Raw genomic sequence first — 25,463 nt, forward strand, 5'->3', positions numbered from 1 at the left:
TCCTGTCTCCTGCCGCAGGACCCCCTAAACACAGGCAAGTGGATGCTCCAACAGGGGAGGGGATGAGGGCCTATGTTATTGAGGAAGTAAATCCTGTTGGACAGAGTGTTACAATTAACAACAACAGCTAAAGCCTTTTCCAAATTCTCTTTGTCTATCTGCGTTAAACGTGCAGTAGCTTCCATTTGAGAAAGCTTCGAGATCTCATAGTATATGACATAGATAAATCTTTTAGATCGTGGCTTTCTTAGACCTAACAGGAAGTACTGTAAGACTAAGGGGGTCATTATAACCTTGGGGGGCGGCTTCAGCACTCCCGCCGCAACCATTAGGAGATCCCCGCTGGGCCGGCCGGTGGAAACCTGGTTCCCGCCCGCAGGCCCAGCGGGGATCAAGGCCGCAACACAGGAGCCGGCTCCAAATGGAGCCAGCGGTGTTGCGACTGTGCAACGGGTGCAGTTGCACCAGTCACGCTTTTCACTGTCTGCACAGCAGACAGTGAAAAGCTGCACGGGCCGTGGCAGGGGGCCCCGCGACTCCCCTTTCCGCCAGCCTTTTCATGGCAGTTCAAACCGCCATGAAAAGGCTGGCGGGAGGGGGACTCGTAATCCCCTGGGCAGCAGGAGGATTACTCCCACCGGGACAAAAGTGGCGGAAAACCGCCAGTCCCGGGATTTCACCGCCAGCCTGTTGGTGGTGAAATCCGACAAAACAGCCCTGGCGGTCAAAGACCGCCAGGGTTGTAATGAGGGCCTATATCTTCGGAAAGAGTATTAAGATGTTCCTTAACTTCTGCTTAGGTGATAATCTGTAACCATTGTTGGCAAAGTTTACCTATGGATTAACTATAATCGAGTGTCGACCTGAGACAAAGCGAGGGTCCGGCCGGCTAACCTTGAAAACCCCTGAAGAATTAACAAAATGTGCCTGACACCCATTTGTGTCTATTGGCCAAAATAACCACCCACCAGGACTGGAAAGGGAAAAATTATAGGTAACAGCCTGAACCTTTGCATCTAATTTTTCCTCAGTAACGTTAAGGAAGGACCGCTAATTGGTGAAGTTTGTCGGTGTGGGGATACTGGGCGCATTCATTTCCTTCATTTTTGCTAACCCCAGACAGGATATCTGTTGAATTGTGTCATTCAAAGAGATCATTTGCACAGGAATAAGGCACGCTCTAAATAAAGCTTCCCTACCCTGAATTTACCAATCTTGTGTTCCCCATACACTCTTTACATCAATAGTGTTCTTCCAGTATTCGTAGACTTCAACTGCAAGTCGGGAAACAAAGAAATCTGAATGAATCAATTTTCTTTTTGTTAGTAAAATGTTCCTAATTTTAGAAGGTGGTAAATTGAAATAGTATGATTCTGGCCGGGCCACGAAGTGAGATGGCCGTCTAGAGCGAGAGCTCTGTGTCGCGGCAACCCCGGGAGGGCGGCAGGGATGCAGTGGCAGCCGGAGACCCCATAGCAACCAGCGCCAACCACCCTACCACCCATCGAGCCTCGGCCCGACGCCCGGGAACATCGAGGAAACGAGCCAAAGGACCAGGGACGAGCGACCCGCTCTCGACGTGGAGGGCCTAAGCAGAGGGGCGGAGTCACGTCTTGAGAGGGCCGCGGCTGGTGCAACAACAGCGGACACGGAGCGGCCCTGCGGGTTGCGAGAGCCGCAGAAGGGCAGAGAAGACCCGCGACCGCATGTCTCCGATGCCTGACTTCCCCGGACCCCAACAGAGAGACTGGGCGAGGCACCGGGGAATCCCTTGGTAAATCCGTCTCTCCGACAGCACGGAACAGAAACCTTATGAGAGAGACAGGACCACGCCTCCAAAAACTAACCGGAGGCGATACCCGGTAAGCGTAATTTTCGGCAGTTGGGGCACAGCTACCCTCCCCCTTCACCGAGGCTGTATGGTGCTAAGTGGATTTAACATCACGAGGACCACCCTACATTGGGGTACTACGGCCCATACACCCTCCTCGCTTCTTCTTAAAATATAAAGCAAGCAGAACCAGGCAAACAGGAGGAGAGGGGGGAGTCCAGTTCAGTTCAGAAGAGGAGAAGAAGGAGGAAGAGCAGAGGGGCGGAGAGGAGCAGAGAGGAAGAGACTGAAAAAGGGGAGATTCTAGTTTAAGAAGGTCAAGGGGCAGGAGCTGAAGCTCCACTGCAACTGGCATAAAACGGGGAGGCACCGAAGGCAACTGGTGGACAACACAGCCACATAAAACCCTAACAAAGCAAGACAGCTGGCGAAAGACCTAGAGGAGGGTGAGCCCACCCCTATCTCCCCACAAACGTTCCCCACATTCAACACTCAACATCAATTAAAAGAGGTTGGGCACAACCTCTCAATACTCGGGGCTACGACAACCCGCACCCCGATCCTATAGCAGTGGAACTTGCACCGTTACCAGACCCCCCCCACCCGAAGACAACGCCAGGCTGCCATAATCTACAACAGCCGCAAGGCGGACACACGTATATACATAAAAGAAAAAAGGGAAAAGAGGAGAGACAGAATAGAAGCAAGAGCGGACCGACGCAGAAAACCTACACCACTACCGGCACTCGAGGAGGGAAGTCTGTGCCCTAATTGGACAACTCCCGGCAATGCCCGGCAACAAACCGAATCATAAACCCACCAGTAAACCTGCCCAACAGTTATTGTTCTCAGAAGCGCTGCACCACAAACGCCAAACCCCCATAACGGCAAACCCTTCTACGCCGTCATCCTCAACCAAATCTACCACAATGACTGACAAAGACCAGCCCACAACCATAGACCGGATACTACAAGAGATCACCACTGTTAGTCTTCGCATAGAGGGGATGGACGCTTCTATAACATCGTTAACACTAGAGACCAAATCCATGCGATCTGACATCGCAAGCTTCCAATCCAGAGTGATGGGATTGGAACAACACATGGGATCATTAGAGGTACAGGCCATTCCCACATCTTTCCTTACCCAGAGAACACCTCCGACCACTGCCAGCTGCACAGCCCTTCCCATAGCCCATGGCACCATAACAACCATAATCTCCACTCTAACACTAAAGATAGTAACCCCTCCCTTCCTCCCTCCCTGCCGCCAGTGCTAAATCCGAAATAAGCGAGATCCTCTACAACCACCCAGGATGTCGAAGAGGGTCGCTCAAGCGACACGACCACTACGAATCCTCTCCTGGAACGTACATGGCATGTCGAGCTACGTTAAGCGGAAGAAGATACTGTCCTATTTTCAATCCAAAAAAGCAGATATCGCCCTGATCCAGGAGACCCACCTTGATACTCTGGAATCTAGTAAACTCAAGCGGGACTGGGTGGGGAAGGTGATATTCAGCTGCTGCCCAACGAACCAGGAACCCGGAAGTAGTACGTCTCGCAAATGCGGAGTGGCGATATTAACACGAAAATCCCTACCGCTCACAATTATTCAAACATGGAACGATGCAGAAGGGAGGTACATATTAGCTAAACTAAAAATAGGGAATACCTCCTTCTGTGTGGGCTCCGTCTATGCTCCAACCGGTGCAAAACACCCATTCCTCCTACAACTAAATCGCCTTCTGACTGAAATTGGGACCACCCGATACATAATCAGGGGAGACTGGAATCTTACCCAAGACGCCATACTGGATAGAACAGGCCCCATTGACGTAGGTAATAATCACGGCAGGGCACTTTTGACAGACATAACTAAGGACATCGGTCTAGCTGATTGCTGGAGAATGCTACACCCGAAAGATAAGGAATATACCTTTATATCCACCGTCCATGGCACCCAATCGCGCCTAGACTACTTTCTGGTGTCACACACAGTAATCCCTAGCACACTGGACACTTGCATCCTAGACAGTGGTCTCTCAGACCACTCTCCAATACTAACCCTGATCCAGGCAGGCATAGCTTCACCAGGTCGAAATCCATGGCGTCTCGCTGTGCACAGATACCGTTCCCCTCAAGTGAAAGAACAATTAAGAACCCACGTAACCACGTACATGACTGAGAACGCCGGTACTGTGGCCTCCAAAAGAGTTTTGTGGGCAGCGGCAAAGGCGACCTTAAGAGGGAACATGATGCGAGATGCAGCACTGGCCAACAAGCCGGTCAGACCAATTTGGAAACTACAATCCAGGATCTCACTAAACAATACACTGTGCAACCGTCCCTTAGGCTATGCAGCTCCCTAGAACAAGCCCGCATGGCACACAATGACCTCTATACTTCCCAGGCGGAATACGCATTGCAGAAATTGCGAGACCGCCATTACGAACAAGGAGAAAAAGCAGGACGCCTCCTAGCGGCTCAACTCCGACAAAGAGAGGCTGCCTCCACCATATCGGCCATAACATCCTCATCAGGAGGGGTGCTGACACGTCCGCAAGATATTGTGAACGAATTTGCCAAGTACTATCGACATCTTTACACATCAGAAACAATGACTGATCAGACACGGACAGAGGCATTCCTTAACGCGGCTAATCTACCTCGTTTGTCGGAGGCTGGCATAGCCCTCCTGGAAGGTGACATAAGTAGGGAAGAGATAACACAAGTTATAACAAACCTCCCCTATCACAAATCTCCAGGAGAAGATGGATTCCCAGCGGAATTCTATAAATGGGCTGGAGAAGAGGCAGTCACTGCAGTTCATGAAGCACTGACGGAAGCATGTCAGGAGGGCTCCCTGGGCGAACTATCTAACAAAGCTACTATTGTTGTCCTGCCTGAGCCAGGAAGGGACCCCCTCCTCTGTGGCAGCTATCGCCCTATCTCCCTCCTGAATGGAGACGTTAAACTCTTAGCTAGTGTCTTAGCAGCACGCTTACGCAAAGTGATACCATCTCTGATCCACAATACCCAAGTGGGGTTCGTACCGGGCCGCACGTCCAGAAATCACATGCGTACTCTAGGCCACACACTGTTGGAAGCTCTGCAAATGCCGGAGGAAGCCCTGGCCCTATCCCTAGATACGGAGAAAGCATTCGACCGCATTGAATGGTCCTACCTATTCACTACCATGAAACACTTTGGTTTGGGGGGAACAATTTATTTCTAAAGTACGCCTATCATATGACCATCCAACGGCACAGGTCCCTTGGAACCCCTGGCAGCCACCATACGGAACTCACAACAGATAAAAGGAATCCAAATAACTGGGGGCCTATCCAAAATCTATCTCTATGCAGACGACATCTTCTTAACCTTGTCTGATCTAGAAACTTCCATGCCCGCACTACTCTCAACCATAGAGGACTTTGCACCCCTATCCGGATATCGCATAAACTGTGACAAAAGTGAAGCATTACCTATATCTCGCATAACGACGAGAGCAGCAATACACGGCCTCTCATTTAAATGGACCCCGACCTGTCTCAAATACCTAGGTACGCTTATAAACCGAGGACTAGAACACATAATCAGGGACAACCTAGACCCCCTCATATCTAAAATGAAATAGGACCTTGCTAAATGGTCACTACTAGGTCTAGCAATGTGGGGCAGGACACAGGCGGTCAGAATAACTACGCTACCACACTTCACATACGTACTAGGTATGCTCCCCTTACAGATACAACTCCCCCTACTCCGCTCGATCGATACATCCATAAGGACTTTTGTGTGGGGCTCTATACACCCAAGGTTGAAACCTGCAACTATCCTAGCACGACGATCCAACGGAGGCTTAGGCTTACCCTCGGTAGAACAATACTCACTAGCCTTACAACTATCACAATTAGCGTATGCACTCCCAAATACATCTGATCCACAGCAATGGGTAACCACAGAGCATCTCCTAAGAGGACAACACACAGAGATGGGAGGGATATATGCTGATCACCCCCGCTGTCTAACCCTATCCTCAAAGCCACTAACGTAGCATGGCAAAGAGCCCACCGCTTGTTAGGAATACACCTCCTCCCTTCATGTCCAGGCTCCTATAGCAGGGAATAAAAGCATAAAAATAGGAGGGAATCTCCTCATGTGGCCCCAATGGCGCGAGGCGGGTATCCACAGCATATCCCATATAATGGATGGAAATAACTTTTGGACCTTTGCCTCTCTCCAAGAAGAGTTCGTTATTCACAGTAACCAAGAATGGCGATATATACAACTCAAACGCTGCATGCATAGAATATTAGGACCGCCCCATGGACGCTTAAAAACTCACCCATTGTCACTTACCTTCAGAAATGGGGCCAACACAAAGGTGTTATGGCTGGTCTCTATGCCGAGTTAACAAATCATCTCTACTCACAGCCCCTCCTTAAATGACTGCACGTAAAATGGCAGGGCAGACTGGAGATTACCTATACGGATGAAGAATGGTCAGATGCACTAGAAGCCCTTGACAGAGGAGTACGCGAAGCTCGTCTGAAATTTTGTTTATTCAAAATTCTCCAAGAATGGTACTGGACACCCGTTAAACTGCTCAGGGCAGGCTTACTGCCACATGCGAAATGTTAGAGATGCATAGAACCCCACTGCGATCTGATACATATCCTATGTCACTGCCCAACGATTCAGCCCTTATGGGATGTGGTACGCCTTGCCCTGCAGGATTTTATACAGATGCCAAATCCGATCCTGCCTTCACTTATTCTACTACACGATATACGTCCATACCCCTCCCTATCAAGATCCCATACAAGGTTACTCCATACAGCACTGGCAACTACCAAAATATGCATACTCCGGCATTGGAGATCCCGCATTGCCCCTACACCGACAGAATAGATGACTGCCATGTATCAAACAGCCACCCATGAACGAGTGATTTACAACTTGCAGGACCAAGCAGAGCTATTCATGGAAGTATGGCGGCCATTCTTGACAAAGCCATAAAGCAGCTGGCGGAAGGCCGATGGCCAATGATCAAAGATTGATGACAATCAACTCTCTCCTCTAAGAACCTTTCATTTTCTTGTATCCTCCCTCCTCGCTCTTTACCCTATCCCCTCTGATTTTTTTTTTCTTTCTTCTCATTCCTCCCTCCCAGCTCCCTCATCTGCTCAAACATACTAGATCCTGGACTGCATCACCCGATTCCCTCCTTCGTCCCACTACACAACACAGGTCTGGGAAATCAGCATCCACAAGGAAAACCCATCCTGCAATTGACCCTTCTTACAACAAATAAACCTATTTGGAAGACCTCCTCACTCTTTTCCCATCAATCCCCCCCTCGGCATCACCATCCCACAGAGGCCGGAACTCATACCCCTATCTTACCCAATAATACAACAAGTCACGCTTAAGTGCCAAACCGTCCATCCGCATCTGACAATTTATCTCGGGTAAGGAATCGCAGACCGACCTACACCCAGACTCTGTCAACCTGACCGCGGGGTCCATGACCCTCTCCCACCCACCTACCCGTCTCTCCATTCAAAGATCTCTCTCCCACACCCCCCTTACCCATTTCTTCCTCTATTTCATAAGACATCCACACCCCCCCTTACTGCAAGAACAACTCTTTACGCTGTCATGCTCCCCCTCTCCCCCCAGAACCCGTCCCTTCTTAAGAGTGTACTTATAATTCCTTAACTTCACAGTCAGGAATATCTGTCAGACTGTATAAGATTGTATATTTTTTCTGGAAATAATTATTGTAAGAAAAAATGCTTTTGGAAAGTGTTTGAAAAATGTTTGATAAATGCTTGGATAACCTCACTCTTATATACTATGTACCACCCTATATTCTTAATAAAACAATAAAAAGAAATTAAAAAAGAAATGGTATGATTCTGCATTTTCAACGACATGCCCAGAAAAATATGTTAATTTCTCTGAATAATGTTTTGGGCTCCCCACAGGTGGAATTGAACAGTGTTGCCACTGTGTGTAATTAAATGCTGATCTGTGTCTAGTTCCACGGTGCAGGTAGTAATGTCCCCAGTTGATATAACAGACCATTTCCTCATAATCCTTTGTGTTAGTGTACACATCATCACTATCAAGTACACTGTAATCCTTCAATTTGGCTAACAATGAATCAACTGTTTGAATATCCCAGCCATCGGAAACAACACTAGGTGTAATTACATCAGTCTTTGAAATCTTAAAAACATATGGAATTCGAAAGACCTCAGTAGGCCCTTATATATCAAATGGAACTTTATCCCACACAATCCCATCAAGAATCAGTACTGCTGAAATGTTTACAAGGAACAAGTGCCTTCAAACTTTATGTGAGGAAAGATATTGGGTTAAGACTTCATCCACAGGCTCAACTGAGGAGCGTTAAGGAAGGTAATCACCATTTATAAGCAAGAAGAAAACACTCACAAAAACAATCCATAGAAAAAATGTAAGCAATGTCAGAAACAGCTAGTATCATAGGTTAAATAGTTATTTGTAAGCCATATGTACAGCTTACGTGTCTTTGAAACAGTTTCAATAGCAGGTGCAGATGAAGTTGAAGAAAAGTAATCAATATCGGTGAAGTTACCAGAAGCAGTCTCTGCAAACACAAGAGCCAGTACATTACTGATGGAAGAATTCACTTCGCACGGAGGCTCGTAGTAGACCATGTCGTCTGTTTGTGTGGTGTTGGAATAGAAGACAGCCACATCTTGGACAGGTGTTGTAGTTGAGGTGGTAACAGGAATTAGCAAAAGCTTGTTTTCAGCCCTCCCCATGCTCGTTGAGGTATTTGTAGCATTGTTGGACATGCCTTTGCAGTCAGAAAATGTGTTGTTTCTTCTTTGAAGAGGTATGTCCTGTTGGGTAGTGAGAGGGGACAGGGAACTACCAAAGGGAGCTCTGGGTCTACTGTGCAGGATCGGACACATGATGGAATTTGATGTTGTCAATGGAGACAAATCTGTTTGCTTTGGAACCAGGCAGCGGTGGTAGGATGACAGTTCTGGTACCTTGTATTCCCAGGACTTGGACTGGTGCTCTCTAGGATGGACCAAATTTCTTCTTCACAGCAATCTTCTCTCCAACCAGATCCCAAACTCTAGGAATCCAGCCAGTAGAAGTTGTTGGCAAATCCCTTATTCCTAAAATGGCAGCAGTGGCGGATGATTTATCATCTCGAAATTGCTGAAGCTCCTATAAGACAGTTAGACATTCATTTATGTCAAAAGTTGTATCTGCTGCCACCAACCCAAGGCCATCTCGATCTGGGACATGCATTGGTATCCCAAAGAGAACCTTATAGGGAGTGTGTCCCGCCAAGGACCTTTTTGGCAGATTATTCAGTGCTCTTTGGACCCCAAATAGGTGATGAAGCCAGCTGCGGCCAGATTCTAATACTTTAGCTGTTAAGAACTGCTTTAGATCTCAATTCTTCCTCTCCACAACCAAATTTCCCTCAGGATGGTAGGGTGAGAAGTAACGGAGTTCAACACCCAGTGTCCCCATGTTGTCCCTGAATGCATTAGAGTGTTGCAACCGCATATGTACTGATAAAGATCAGCAAGTCTTTTATAACAGTTCGAGTTTCAGCCAACTGCTGAGGCCATATCCACAAGAATCTACAGCGACTAAGATGTATTTGCATGCACCATCAGGTTGAAGGGGACCACAGTGGTCCAGGTGCATACATTGTAGTGGCCTGTTGGACACTAAGAGGGATGTCTGCTGTGGGCGTTTGATGTTTGAGCCCTTTATCTGCTGGCAAATATCACAGAAAAGGACATATTGCTTTGTCTGTTTGTATAGGCCTAGCCACCAAAAGCGTTTCTGTAAGAGTGGTATTGTGGCTGTAACACCAGCATGTGCAGAAGTGACACCCTCATGCAGTGCTTAGATAGATCTAATCTCTGGTCTAGGTTAGTGATCACTCGATCTCCAACCCCAGGAAGTGTTGCATAAGCAACATTCTGTGCACTGATTTGGTAAGAGTATTTTGTAGGGTATGCTTTTGGTAGAGCTTGCCTTCAGCTGAAGCTTTCACGGCAACCAGAATTTCATTATCCAATGTCATCTGATAACGAGTCACTGCAGCCACGGAAGCCGTAGCTACTGCAGATTTGGCTGCTTCATCATCCAAAGTGTTGCCAATAACGTGTACTCCTACACACTGGTGGTCCAATGTATGGACTACATGAGCAATCTGTATCTTATCCTTCAAATCAGCCAACCGCCCCCATGGAGCTCTGCATTTTATGATGTTCCCTTTGGAGTCTCTGAACCTGTTCAATCACCAATGATGAAGGTAATTATTGTAGAACTGGACACAGTAGTATGAGTCACAGAAAATCAAAGTGTATTTGTAAAGAAATGGCTCCCTGTTGCAGTTACCCCCCCACTTTTTGCCTGATACTGATGCTGACTTGACTGAGAAGTGTGCTGGGACCCTGCTAACCAGGCCCCAGCACCAGTGTTCTTTCACCTAAAATGTACCATTATTTCCACAATTGGCACAACCCTGGCACCTAGGTAAGTCCCTTGTAACTGGTACCCCTGGTACCAAGGGCCCTGATGCCAGGGAAGGTCTCTAAGGGCTGCAGCATGTCTTATGCCACCCTAGGGACCCCCACTCAGCACAGACACACTGCTTGCCAGCTTGTGTGTGCTGGTGGGGAGAAAATGACTAAGTCGACATGGCACTCCCCTCAGGGTGCCATGCCAACCTCACACTGCCTGTGGCATAGGTAAGTCACCCCTCTAGCAGGCCTTACAGCCCTAAGGCAGGGTGCACTATACCACAGGTGAGGGCATATGTGCATGAGCACTATGCCCCTACAGTGTCTAAGCAAAACCTTAGACATTGTAAGTGCAGGGTAGCCATAAGAGTATATGGGCTGGGAGTCTGTCAAAAACGAACTCCACAGCTCCATAATGGCTACACTGAAAACTGTGAAGTTTGGTATCAAACTTCTCAGAATAATAAACCCACACTGATGCCAGTGTTGGATTTATTACAAAAATGCACACAGAGGGCATCTTAGAGATGCCCCCTGTATTTTACCCAATTGTACAGTGCAGGACTGACTGGTCTGTGCCAGCTTGCTGCTGAGAGACGAGTTTCTGACCCCATGCGGTGAGAGCCTTTGTGCTCTCTGAGGACAGAAACAAAGCCTGCTCTGGGTGGAGGTGCTTCACACCTCCCCCCTGCAGGAACTGTAACACCTAGCAGTGAGCCTCAAAGGCTCAGGCTTCGTGTTACAAAGCCCCAGGGCATTCCAGCTAGTGGAGATGCCCGCCCCCTGGACACAGCTCCCACTTTTGGCGGCAAGTCCAGGAGAGATAATGAGAAAAACAAGGAGGAGTCACTGGCCAGTCAGGACAGCCCCTAAGGCAACCTGAGCTGAAGTGACTCTGACTTTTAGAAATCCTCCATCTTGCAGATGGAGGATTCCCCCAATAGGGATAGGAATGTGACCCCCTCCCCTTGGTAAGAGGCACAAAGAGGGTGTAGCCACCCTCAGGGCTAGTAGCCATTGGCTACTGCCCTCCCAGACCTAAACACACCCCTAAATTCTGTATTTAGGGGCTCCCCAGAACCTAGGAACTCAGATTCCTGCAACTTAACGAAGAAGAGGACTGCTGAGCTGATAAACCCTGCAGAGAAGAAGAAGACACCAACTGCTTTGGCCCCAGCCCTACCGGCCTGTCTCCCTCCTTCATAAGCAAACTGCTCCAGCGACGCTTTCCCCAGGACCAGCGACCTCTGAATCCTCAGAGGACTGCCCTGCTTCCAAAAGACCAAGAAACTCCAGAGAACAGCGGCCCTGTTCAACAAAGACTGCAACTTTGTTTCCAGACGAGCAGATTTAAAGACCCCTGCAATCCCCGCAAGAAGCGTGAGACTTGCAACACTTCACCCGGCGACCCCGACTCGACTGGTGAAGAAACAACGCTACAGGGAGGACCCCCAGGCGACTCCAAGACTGTGAGTAACCAAAGGTGTCCCCCCTGAGCCCCCACAGCGACGCCTGCAAAGGGAATCCCGAGGCTCCCCCTGACCGCGACTGCCTGACTCTGAAATCCCGACGCCTGGAAAAGACCCTGCACCCGCAGCCCCCAGGACCTGAAGGATCGGAACTCCAGTGCAGGAGTGACCCCCAGGAGGCCCTCTCCCTTGCCCAGGTGGTGGCTACCCCGAGAAGCCCCCCCCTTGCCTGCCTGCAACGCTGAAGAGACCCCTTGGTCTCCCATTGAAACCTATTACAAACCCGACGCTTGTTTACACACTGCACCCGGCCGCCCCCGCGCTGCTGAGGGTGTACTTTTTGTGTGGACTTGTGTCCCCCCCAGTGCCCTACAAAACCCCCCTGGTCTGCCCTCCGAAGACGCGGGTACTTACCTGCTGGCAGACTGGAACCGGGGCACCCCCTACTCCATTGAAGCCTATGTGTTTTGGGCACCACTTTGAACTCTGCACTTGACCGGCCCTGAGCTGCTGGTGTGGTAACTTTGGGGTTGCTCTGAACCCCCAACGATGGGCTACCATGGACCCCAATTTGAACCCCGTAGGTGGTTTACTTACCTGCAAGAACTAACAATAACTTATCTCCCCCAGGAACTGTTGAAAATTGCACTGTATCCACTTTTAAAATAGCTATATGTGTTTTATGTAAAGAGTATATATGCTATTGTGATTATTCAAAGTTCCTAAAGTACTTACCTGCAATACCTTTCTAATGAGATATACAATGTAGAATTTGAACCTGTGGTTCTTAAAATAAACTAAGAAAATATATTTTTCTATACAAAAACCTATTGGCTTGGAATTGTCTCTGAGTGTGTGTTCCTCATTTATTGCCTGTGTGTATGTACAACAAATGCTTAACACTACTCCTTTGAAAAGCCTACTGCTCGACCACACTACCACAAAATAGAGCATTAGTATTATCTCTTTTTGCCACTATCTTACCTCTAAGGGGAACCCTTTGACTCTGTGCATGCTATTCCTTACTTTGAAATAGTACATACAGAGCCAACTTCCTACATTGGTGGATCAGCGGTGGGGTACAAGACTTTGCATTTGCTGGACTACTCAGCCAATACCTGATCACACGACAAATTCCAAAAATTGTCATTAGAAATTGATTTTTGCAATTTGAACTATTTTTCTAAATTCTTAAAAGTCCTGCTAGGGCCTTGTGTTAAGTCCCTGTTTAGCATTTCTTTTAGAGTTTAAAAGTTTTGTAAAAGTTTGAATTAGAACCTAGAACTAGTCTTAGATTCTTAAAAAGTATTCCAACTTTTAGAAACATAGGCCCTCATTCCGACTTTGGAGGACGGTGTTAAACCGTCCCAAAAGTGACAGATATACCACCTACCGTATTACGAGTTCCATAGGATATAATGGACTCGTAATACGGTAGGTGGTATATCCGCCACTTTTGGGCCGGTTTAACACCGTCCTCCAAAGTTGGAATCAGGCCCATAATGTCTAGTGCAGAGATGAATGTGGAGGAACTCGACCTCACACCTTACCTCCATCTTAAGATGAGGGAGCTAAGGTCACTCTGCAAAATAAAGAAAATTACAATGGGCTCAAGACCTTCGAAACTACAGCTCCAGGAGCTTTTGGCAGAGTTTGAGAAAGCCAACCCCTCTGAAGATGGCAACACAGAGGATGAAGATAGTGACTTGGAGGAGAATTCCCCCCCCTCCAGTCCTACTTAGGGAGAACAGGGCTACTCAAGCCCTGTCTCCAAATATACTAGTCAGAGATGCTGCTTCCCTCACAGGAGGGACCAGCACCTCTGAAATCACTGAGGATAACTCCAGTGAAGAGGACATCCAGTTAGCCAGGATGGCCAAAAGATTGGCTTTGGAAAGACAGATCCTAGCCATAGAAAGGGAAAGACAAGAGATGGGCCTAGGACCCATCAATGGTGGCAGCAACATAACTAGGGTCAGAGATTCTCCTGACATGTTAAAAATCCCCAAAGGGATTGTAACTAAATATGAAGATTGTGATGACATCACCAAATGGTTCACAGCTTTTGAGAGGGCTTGTGTAACCAGAAAAGTAAGCAAATCGCACTGGGGTGCTTTCCTTTGGGAAATGTTCACTGGAAAGTGTAGGGATAGACTCCTCACACTCTCTGGAAAAGATGCAGAATCTTATGACCTCATGAAGGGAACCCTGATTGAGGGCTTTGGATTCTCCACTGAGGAGTACAGGATTAGGTTCAGGGGCGCTCAAAAATCCTCGAGCCAGATCTGGGTTGATTTTGTAGACTACTCAGTGAAAACACTGGATGGTTGGGTAACTGGAAATGAAGTGCATGACTATGTTGGGCTTTATAATTTGTTTATGAAAGAACACATTTTAATTAACTGCTTCAATGAAAAGTTGCATCAGTATCTGGTAGACCTAGGTCCAATTTCTCACCAAGAATTGGGAAAGAAGGCAGACCACTGGGTCAAGACTAGGGTAACCAAAACTTCCACTGGGGGAGACCAAAAGAAAGGGGTTACAAAGCCTCCCCAGGAGAAAGTGGGTGACACTAGAAACAAAGAAAAAGAGTCCTCTGTAGGCCCCCAAAAACCAGAACAGGTGGGTGGGCCCCAAGACACAACCCAAAACAAAGGTGTGTACCAGGGTAAGAACTGGGATGCCACTAAGGCATGGTGCCATAACTGTAGACAGACAGGGCACCACACCAAGGACACTTCTTGACCCAAAAACAAACCCCCTAGCAAAATCCCAGGGGTAACCAGTGTAGCCATTGGGGATGACTCCTCAGATGAGGAGGTCTTCATAGCTTTCAACTGGAAAAAGGGCCCAACAGGTGAGTTGGAGATTCCAGAGGGAAGTAGACACTTCCACCACCTACTGGTGAATGGAATCCCAGCCACTGCCCTGAGAGACACTTGTGCCAGTCACACTATTGTGCATGACAGGCTGGTGTTCTCAAACCAGTACATCCCAGATGAGACTGCCAGAGTAAGAGTTAGCCCAGACAGGGTCACTGATAGGCCTGTGGCTTTTGTGCCCATAGAAGTGGGTTGGACTTTTAGCTGGAGAAGGGTGGTAGTCAGTACAGACCTCCCCCTTGATTGTCTCCTTGGAAATGACTACCCAGAGGTTAGTCAGAGCCCAAGAGAGGAACTGGTTCAGTGCCAGTCCTCTCCCAAGGATTCTGGAGGTCCTGCCCCTGCAGTAACTGCAAGCAGGCCCCAGAAGAAAAAGAAAAGAAAACAGAATAGGAAAGGTGGGCAACCTTTAGCCAAGGTTCCAGCAAGCCTAGGAGATTCTGCTCCAGTAGGGGAGAACTCCAAAAGTGGCACTGGTACAGTCCAACCTGACCCACAAGAAGTCCTGGCTAATCAGGCAACTGGTAAGCCTGTGTGGGTGGCTCCTCAGCTAACAGAAGAAAGAGTGGAAGAAGGGTGTTTACTACAAGATGTGGTAACCCCCCACTCTAATACAGCAGACAGGCACCCTGAACCCAAAGAAGCCTGTAACTTAGCCCGTTCCCTTGTAGGTGAAGAGCTAAAGGTGTGGTTCTGGGCACTGACAGCTGTCAGTGGCCTCTGCTGGTGTTAGCCTTTATGGCTGCACTATCCTTGGCATGGTGGTCTGACCCCATGCCAAATAGCAAGTTATGCCCCCTGACCCTGTTGGTCATGGTGGGGTTACTCCAGCTCTGGGTAACCTCTTTGGGTAAGCTAGGGGTGACCCTGGCTAAGATAAGATTAGCAGAGGTGGATACCTCTAACCCCAAAATAGAGAGAATGGGTGAAGACATTAAAAGCACAGACAAGAGGCAGTTCAGACTCAGTCCTATCACTGTGGAAGTGGGTCAGTTCCCCAGGGGGAATGACCTAAACAGGAGGATGTAAAGCAGAGTAGACCCTGCAACAAACCAGCCTATTTCCTCTACTCTTCCTCGCCTGACAGACTAGGAAGACTCTCCCAGCTTCGTCTGAGTCTCCTGGCCTGTGGGCTGGGGAGGGCTTGTGTAAAGAAATGGCTCCCTGTTGCAGTTACCCCACTTTTTGCCTGATAATGATGCTGACTTGACTGAGAAGTGTGCTGGGACCCTGCTAACCAGGCCCCAGCACCAGTGTTCTTTCACCTAAAATGTACCATTGTTTCCACAATTCGCACAACCCTGGCACCAAGGTAAGTCCCTTGTAACTGGTACCCCTGGTACCAAGGGCCCTGATGCCAGGGAAGGTCTCTAAGGGCTGCAGCATGTCTTATGCCACCCTAGGGACCCCTCACTCAGCACAGAAACACTGCTTGCCAGCTTGTGTGTGCTGGTGGGGAGAAAATGACTAAGTCGACATGGCACTCCCCTCAGGGTGCCATGCCAACCTCACACTGCCTGTGGCATAGGTAAGTCACCCCTCTAGCAGGCCTTACAGCCCTAAGGCAGGGTGCACTATACCACAGGTGAGGGCATATGTGCATGAGCACTATGCCCCTACAGTGTCTAAGCAAAACCTTAGACATTGTAAGTGCAGGGTAGCCATAAGAGTATATGGGCTGGGAGTCTGTCAAAAACGAGCTCCATAATGGCTACACTGAAAACTGGGAAGTTTGGTATCAAACTTCTCAGAATAATAAACCCACACTGATGCCAGTGTTGGATTTATTAAAAAATGCACACAGAGGGCATCTTAGAGATGCCCCCTGTATTTTACCCAATTGTTCAGTGCAGGACTGACTGGTCTGTGCCAGCTTGCTGCTGAGAGACGAGTGTCTGACCCCATGCGGTGAGAGCCTTTGTGCTCTCTGAGGACAGAAACAAAGCCTGCTCTGGGTGGAGGTGCTTCACACCTCCCCCCTGCTGGAACTGTAACACCTAGCAGTGAGCCTCAAAAGCTCAGGCTTCGTGTTACAAAGCCCCAGGGCATTCCAGCTAGTGGAGATGCCCGCCCCCTGGACACTGCCCCCACTTTTGGCGGCAAGTCCAGGAGAGATAATGAGAAAAACAAGGAGGAGTCACTGGCCAGTCAGGACAGCCCCTAAGGCAACCTGAGCTGAAGTGACTCTGACTTTTAGAAATCCTCCATCTTGCAGATGGAGGATTCCCCCAATAGGGATAGGAATGTGACCCCCTCCCCTTGGGAAGAGGCACAAAGAGGGTGTGGCCACCCTCAGGGCTAGTAGCCATTGGCTACTGCCCTCCCAGACCTAAACACACCCCTAAATTCTGTATTTAGGGGCTCCCCAGAACCTAGGAACTCAGATTCCTGCAACTTAACGAAGAAGAGGACTGCTGAGCTGAAAAACCCTGCAGAGAAGAAGAAGACACCAACTGCTTTGGCCCCAGCCCTACCGGCCTGTCTCCCTCCTTCATAAGCAAACTGCTCCAGCGACGCTTTCCCCAGGACCAGCGACCTCTGAATCCTCAGAGGACTGCCCTGCTTCCAAAAGACCAAGAAACTCCCGAGAACAGCGGCCCTGTTCAACAAAGACTGCAACTTTGTTTCCAGAGGAGCAGATTTAAAGACCCCTGCAATCCCCGAAAGAAGCGTGAGACTTGCAACACTGCACCCGGCGACCCCGACTCGACTGGTGAAGAAACAACGCTACAGGGAGGACCGCCAGGCGACTCCAAGACTGTGAGTAACCAAAGTTGTCCCCCCTGAGCCCCCACAGCGACGCCTGCAAAGGGAATCCCGAGGCTCCCCTTGACCGCGACTGCCTGACTCTGAAATCCCGACGCCTGGAAAAGACCCTGCACCCGCAGCCCCCAGGACCTGAAGGATCGGAACTCCAGTGCAGGAGTGACCCCCAGGAGGCCCTCTCCCTTGCCCAGGTGGTGGCTACCCCGAGGAGCCCCCCCCTTGCCTGCCTGCAACGCTGAAGAGACCCCTTGGTCTCCCATTGAAACCTATTACAAACCCGACGCTTGTTTACACACTGCACCCGGCCGCCCCCGCGCTGCTGAGGGTGTACTTTTTGTGTGGACTTGTGTCCCCCCCGGTGCCCTACAAAACCCCCCTGGTCTGCCCTCCGAAGACGCGGGTACTTACCTGCTGGCAGACTGGAACCGGGGCACCCCCTACTCCATTGAAGCCTATGTGTTTTGGGCACCACTTTGAACTCTGCACCTGACCGGCCCTGAGCTGCTGGTGTGGTAACTTTGGGGTTGCTCTGAACCCCCAACGGTGGGCTACCTTGGACCCCAATTTGAACCCCGTAGGTGGTTTACTTACCTGCAAGAACTAACAATAACTTACCTCCCCCAGGAACTGTTGAAAATTGCACTGTGTCCACTTTTAAAATAGCTATATGTGTTTTATGTAAAGAGTATATATGCTATTGTGATTATTCAAAGTTCCTAAAGTACTTACCTGCAATACCTTTCAAGTGAGATATTACATGTAGAAAAGAAAAGATATTTTTCTATACAAAAACCTATTGGCTTGGAATTGTCTCTGATGTGTGTTCCTCATTTATTGCCTGTGTGTATGTACAACAAATGCTTAACACTACTCCTTTGATAAGCCTACTGCTCGACCACACTACCACAAAATAGAGCATTAGTATTATCTCTTTTTACCACTATCTTACCTCTAAGGGGAACCCTTGGACTCTGTGCATGCTATTCCTTACTTTGAAATAGTATATACAGAGCCAACTTCCTACAGTATTGTCCTGGGTCCGTATGTTCTAGTGCTAAGATAAGGGCTTTGAGTTCAGTAGGTGCTGAGAGGGTGGAATATACCATTCTTCATCACTCCGCTCACGGCTGCGCAAGCGGCTGAGTACTGATGTTTAGTACCTACAGCTGGTTGTGCTGAACCATCAGTGTAAATGAAAGTATGATATCTGTCAAGTAGCAAGATGTCTAGAGGTGCGAGGTACTCCTGTTCGTACTGGAGAAATTCTTGTGTCTGAAGCTTTGGATCAAAGATGTAATCAACATCGGTGGCAGTCAGGGAGGTTGCCCACTGAATCCAATGTGGAAGTAATGCTTTAGCATTAGGAACGCTTGCTTTGGTGACGGACTCTAAGGCTGGCACTGTGGTAACGACAATTATGTGTTTCCCTTGGGCAAGTGGTCTCTCCTTGACGACAGCCATCGGTACAGGAGTTAGAATTTTTTCTGTGGGTGCAAAACATTGTTCTGCATTGGCGTTAAGCGTGATTTATATGCTATGGGCACCGTGTTGCCTTTGCTTAAGGTGACATAGGTAAACCCAATGGCACCAGCAATTATTCTGATGACAAGAGTTGTTTTTTCACAGGTGTGCAAGTGTTTTGCTTGTAGCATGCCCTGTTGTAATCCTCTAAGGATGCTTGTGTGATCTACTGTCCAGTGTCTGCTAGAAAAATCGGGGTGTATTAAGTCATAGAGTGGCTTGATACGTTGTGCATAGCCAGGAATGTAAGTTCTCCCAAAGTTAAAGAAACCAAGCAAAGATTGTAGTTTCTTGACTGTATTTGCTGGCTGTAATTTAGCACATTTCTTTAAAAAGTGCGGGCCAGGCTCTTGCCCTCGTATCCCTTGAACAGTATGCTGAGAAAGGCTACTTTAGTTTTCCTAAAACTGAATTTGTAACCAAGGGCTGCAAATCCTAAAACGATCCGATCAACCCTGGCAAGATGAATGTTGAGGTTGTCATCTGTAAGGTAGATGTCATCCACAAAGGACAACGCCTCAGGATCAATATCGTGCAATACTGATGTTACATGGGCTAAGCACAGCCCTGCGTACTTGTAGCCTTAGGGCAAATGACAGAAGCATTTTTGTGAGCCAAAAGAGAATGCACTCAGGTCCCAACTTACATGTGCTAAGATCTGGCAGAAATAAAACCATTGGAGATACCCAATGTTGTTATGTATTTTTTACGCACTGTGTTGTTAATTAGTGCTGTGTGAAATTTGTATTGCGTATGTGCATGTATTTAACTGTCTGTAGTCTAAGAATATTCTATATGCATTGTTGGGTTTTTCAACGGAGAATAATGGGTTATTCATTGTACAGACACAGGGCTCAGTTACTCCCTGGTACTCGAGCTGAGTGAGGATCTCCCTCAATGGAGCTTTAGTTTCATGTTTAATAGGATATTGTGGCTGAGGCTGGGGTGTGGACCTAATAGGTATTACATGGCAAGGAGAATCCTTGTCCCAACCTACATGGTTGTGGTATAGTGCAGGTGCCCGCGCTAAAGCCCAGTTGAGATCGTAGGCTTGTTTTGCCGCCTCTGGAACAAGACCAGAGAAAGAAGGCAAAATGACATCTTCCCAATGTGGGAGCTTACAGACGTGCTCGAGTGACCAGTCCCTCTTGGCCAGCAGGATATCACAACTAAGTTCATCCCAGAATATCACACTAATGGTGCGCTCTTTGTCTCCCTCAATTTGGATATTTAAATCATAAACTCTGTTGAGTGGGAGAACGCGCCTGCCTGCAGTCCTGACTGCACTTCAGTCACTAGTTGCTGTTGCATCCAGATGATCTTTCAGACTCTGACGACATATTGTGATCTCTGCCACTCTGTCTAGAAGTGTCACTGCCCACATCTTGTTTTTCAGCAATGTTGTGAAGTGTACTGGCGTTTTTAGTTGTGAGTACTGCAACCTTTTTCTTTTTAAACAGTGGCTTTTGTTGTGGGGATTTATCTTCTTTTTTGTCTGAAGACTATGGTGAGTCTTTCTTCTGTTTCACGTAGACAGGAAGTCTCTCTGACTGTCTCTCTCTCTCGCTACATCTATCCGGTGCATTCTGAAAGGACCGAGAGGAACGTGAATCAGTATATCTGTCAGGAGCTTTTATATTTTCCCTATTTCTGAGATTATGGCCCTCATTCTGACTTTGGCGGGCGGCGGAGGCCGCCCGCCAAAGTCCCGCCGTCAGGTTACCGTTCCGCGGTCGAAAGACCGCGGCGGTAATTCTGACTTTCCCGCTGGGCTGGCGGGCGGTCGCCTTCAGACCGCCAGCCAGCCCAGCGGGAAAGAGGCTTCCACGATGAAGCCGGCTCGGAATCGAGCCGGCGGAGTGGAAGCTGTGCGACGGGTGCAGTTGCACCCGTCGCGTATTTCACTGTCTGCGCAGCAGACAGTGAAATACATGTAGGGGCCCTCTTACGGGGGCCCCTGCAATGCCCATGCCAGTGGCATGGGCACTGCAGGGGCCCCCAGGGGCCCCGCGACCCCCCCTACCGCCATCCGGATCTCGGCGGTCCGACCGCCGGGATCTGGATGGCGGTAGGGGGGGTCGGAATCCCCGCGGCGGTGCAGCAAGCTGCGCCGCCGCGGAGGATTCAATGGGGCGGCGGTACACTGGCGGGACCCCGCCAGTGGTGCCGGTCCGACCGCGGCTTTACCGCCGCGGTCGGAATCCCCATTGGAGCACCGCCGGCCTGTCGGCGGTGCTCCCGCGGTCCTCCGCCCTGGCGGTCAAAGACCGCCAGGGTCAGAATGACCATCTATATCTCCTTACAGATTTCTCCAAGTGTGGAGAGTCTGATCTCTGACTTTGTCTTTCATTTGTTTTTGTTTATCCCAGTGCTTTTTAGAACCCTCCTGTGCTTGTTTAGTACCTTCCTTAGGGGTGGCACTCTGTATTTCAGGCTTTTTCAGCTTGTCTCCCAAACTATCCCGTCCTATATTGGTATAGGCATCGGAAATTATTTTGGTAGCTGTTTCTCCTGTTCCAGGTGTGGAATCTCTCAGAGCTGCTGGTGTAAAGCCAATGCTACCGCCTCCCCTGTAATGATATTGAGTATGACTGAGGAGACTGCATTGAAGTCATGCATTAATTTCATCCCTAAATCTAGGGCTGGTGCAGCCTTGTGCTCATTCCAAATTTGTTTTAACACTTCTGTTTAATTGGCAAGTGTCGGGTACCATGTGTGGTAGTACATATCGCAGTGAGGGAACCATCCAGAAGGGCAAGCATATTGTGAGAATTCAATGTTTTTCCTGTGGTCCCATATGGGGAAACACAGCTTCCAGCTGATTAGTTTTCTAGAGTATCCAGAACATGATTTCCTCTTATTCGGTGGGCACTTTGCCCATGATAGAATGTACTGTTTGTGGACTGATCCCAGTAGTAGCCAACAGGTATCCAGCAGGTGCTGGTGGTGCTGGATGTGCTGGTGTTGTGTTCAGAGTTCCCATTACGAACTGAACAAGTTGTCTATATAATGTTACTAGCTCAATGTATAGATTGTGCAGATCAGCTGCCTGCATATTTTGTACAAAGGGGTGAGGTGTATATGTGACAAACCTAGGCCACGTTGGTCTTTGTCACCTAAGGAACCTAGTCTGATGGGTTGTATTACGTGTGGTAGGGCACCATTAAATCAGTTATGATGTTCTTGATAAGTAATCCGAATTTTAAGATACTGGTATGTGTGGTACCGTTGTGGTACATTTGCAATTCTGAATGTGTGGAATAAGAATTATCTAGGGTCTTCCGCAGGAAAGGTGACCCAGGAGTAAAATGTTTCTGTTTGGTAAGCTTCACTAGCTTCTGCGATTAATGTTACATCCCTGCCCTTGTCTGTTAAGTCATGCACTACTAAGTGTAGTGTAAATGCTTGTCTGGCATTCTCAGGAATATCTATGGTGTTAGCCATATTGTGTAGTGGGTAAAGAGATGGACCACCAAGTGGGGAGAAAGTCCTTTTAGTAGTTCAAGCTCAAACAACCTACAGCCTAATTAGGTGCTCCCTGTTTAGCTGAGGAGGATCTTCCCCAAGACCACAGACGTCTCCTTATAATGGCACTTAAGGTACCTGTTGTGTGTGAGACAGCGATAGTCCGAGTATCCATAAATTAGTGCCTAAACACCATTGTTGGTGGCGCCATGTTGTAGTTTGACTCTTGATCTATGCAAGACTGCTGGTTCAGGGATGACAACACTTTTGTTTGTAGGTGACTAGGCCAATCCTACATCAACTCGCAACTGTCGGCCTAACCTTCTCGGCTCACAAGCAGTACCTCACCAGAAACCCAAACAATAAAAGGTGATTTGTGGCAGTCTTTACGCATGGACTCAAAAGTGCGACACCTCAGGGGAGTCGTGGGTAAACGGAGATTACCCTTTTCTCACATGAGCAACATGTCTCATTAATACACACAAGCAATGAAGGAGATGCAGTAAAAGGCTCAAAAGGTTTTATTAACAAGACTGCAATCTACTGTAAAATGCACGGGCTAAAATGATTAGGATAATGAACAATGCAAGAAACAGAATGGTAAAAATGAGAGTCATGAATACAAAGAACCCCAATAGCTTGCAATAACATGTAATATGAAATAGATGTGAAATAGGACCTAATACCCTAGCACGGTGAACCTAATCTCTAACCTAAAGAGAGTTAGGTGTATTAAACATAATCTGCCAGTACCATGTCCATGGTAAGAGTCCCCCCCAACCCTCTTTACCTTGAAATGAGGTTTCTATATCAGATTCTGTGGGGGCACGAAGACTGGGTCAGCATCAAGGCAACATTTAGCATAGAGAGCGTCGATGGCATCTGGTAGGAATCCCTCTGATAATCTTAACTGTGTGAGATGTATTTATACAGATCTTGTAGGACGCCTGACGCAGGTATGTTCCCAGACAATAGATAGGAAGGCATGCTTGGGGCGGCAATTATATAAACAATTCCCTGAAAAGGTACATTATGTTACTGTCAAAAATGGGAAAGTACATGATGTGAATACCGATGTATCTCATTTATCTTTGATGCTGATAGTGACGCCTTTACAGAGTGACACTGATAACGTGAAACTAAAACATCTTTCTAACTACAAACATGGCAGCCATCTTGGAAGAAATAATTAAATAAATGTGCTGAAACAGAGCAAGTTAAGTAGGTTAAAAGTCACTAGGTGACAGGGGCACAGCCCTGCAAGCCAGAAGGCTAAGCTAAACTCCTGATTCCCATTAAAACGAAACAGGAACTGCTGAGTGTTTTTTCTAGGCATAATCGCAGGTAGCATGCAACTGTGAGTTTTAGGGATTTTGCATCCAACCTATCAGCTTGTGTCTGTGCTAATAGGATGGCTTGGAGTTGTTTTTTTTCCCAGGTAAGGCGTGTAATGTGATATTAATTTTTTTATTTCAGGCAATTTCCTAGAATGCTTTCTTCACATAAGCCATCCAGGGTATGACAGAACCCTTATTGCAAGCTGGCCAATCATTAATTATGTCCCTTGTCAGGGCAGTTTCTTCCATTTTCCACAGAGACAGCCACAGCAAGGGCGGCCAGGTGCAAACTCCGTCAATCAGATATCCTACACCTAACATAGCATCGCTGGCAAGGGGGCACATTTTGTCACTGGCACATCCAGGGTGCAACAGCCAATTCGGGGTAAGGTTACTTATATACAGAATAAATCACAGGGGTGTGAGAAAGCACACCTGTTGCACCTCCCCCCTCTTGATATCAATTTAATTGGACAGTTCCCTGCTCTGGCCAGTTCTGACACTAGGTTTCATGCTGGCATGCAGAGTAGCTAGCAGATGAACCAGTGTTATATCCAGGCCCATGCCCAGTAGCAGTTGCCAAAGCTTTCACTCAATGGCTGTCAAAAGCCATGGACGAGTCCATAAAGGCAAGATAAAGTGGAGAGTGTTTTGCCACTGTGTATTTTCCCAGGATTAGATATAAGTTCAAACACTGTTCTGTTGTGCCCACCAGGCTCCTGAAGCCATATTGACAAGGGTTTGGGATTTTATTATCTTCTACCCATTCCAGCACCCTATTATATATACCGCTGCCCAAGATATTAGAAGGGAAATCAGTTAAGGAAACCGGCCGGTAACATCCTGGCAAAGACTGATCCCCTTTCTTAAATATCAGGACGGTAACTGAAAAGGCCCACAAGGTCGGTATCTTACAATGGGTCAGACTATTAAAAACATTTGCTAACAATGAGGCCCAGAGATCAAAGTTACATTTAATTAAGTCAATCAGGACCGCATCTGAACCGGGTACTTACTGCTTACACTCTGCTGAATAGCAACTGTAACTTCCTGCCAGGTTACCTGCAAGGCCAGAACCAGGGCATCTGGGGTTAATGGATCAGTGCCAACACGGGCATACATCTGGGCAAAATGTGCCACCCAGGTTGCACCATCAATATGACAGCTGGTTTGAGACACATGTCAAATAGTAGACCTCATGCTTGCCACTTCACCACAAAAGGACCTCCTATTCTTAGACCTAGCTGCATCAGCTAATATGTCCTACTGCTTGGTAATTACTTCCCTCCAGCGTCTGGTGATTACTAATTTATAGTGCTTCCAGGGGATTTCTGCTGCTGCATAGTCACCTGGGATCATATTAAGAGCTTTGCCAATGATCAACTCAATGGTGTGCATTCATGACCAAACCAGAGCAGCTCGGCAAGAACTGCCTAGCACAGCTTAAGGAGGAACTGCTTAATCACATGACAGAAACTCTTAAAAGAGGCAACGACCCCCCTCACTCTCTACGTCATTGGCCAAGCAATTAAGGACATGCTCCAGATTCCTAGCCACAATTCCTCCAAGTGCAGAGGATGGATCTGAGAGCCACCAAACCAGCCTGAGACCACTAGTAGATGCCAGCAGATTGC

Source organism: Pleurodeles waltl, chromosome 9 (assembly GCF_031143425.1).
Source record: "Pleurodeles waltl isolate 20211129_DDA chromosome 9, aPleWal1.hap1.20221129, whole genome shotgun sequence".
Taxonomy (NCBI): domain Eukaryota; kingdom Metazoa; phylum Chordata; class Amphibia; order Caudata; family Salamandridae; genus Pleurodeles; species Pleurodeles waltl.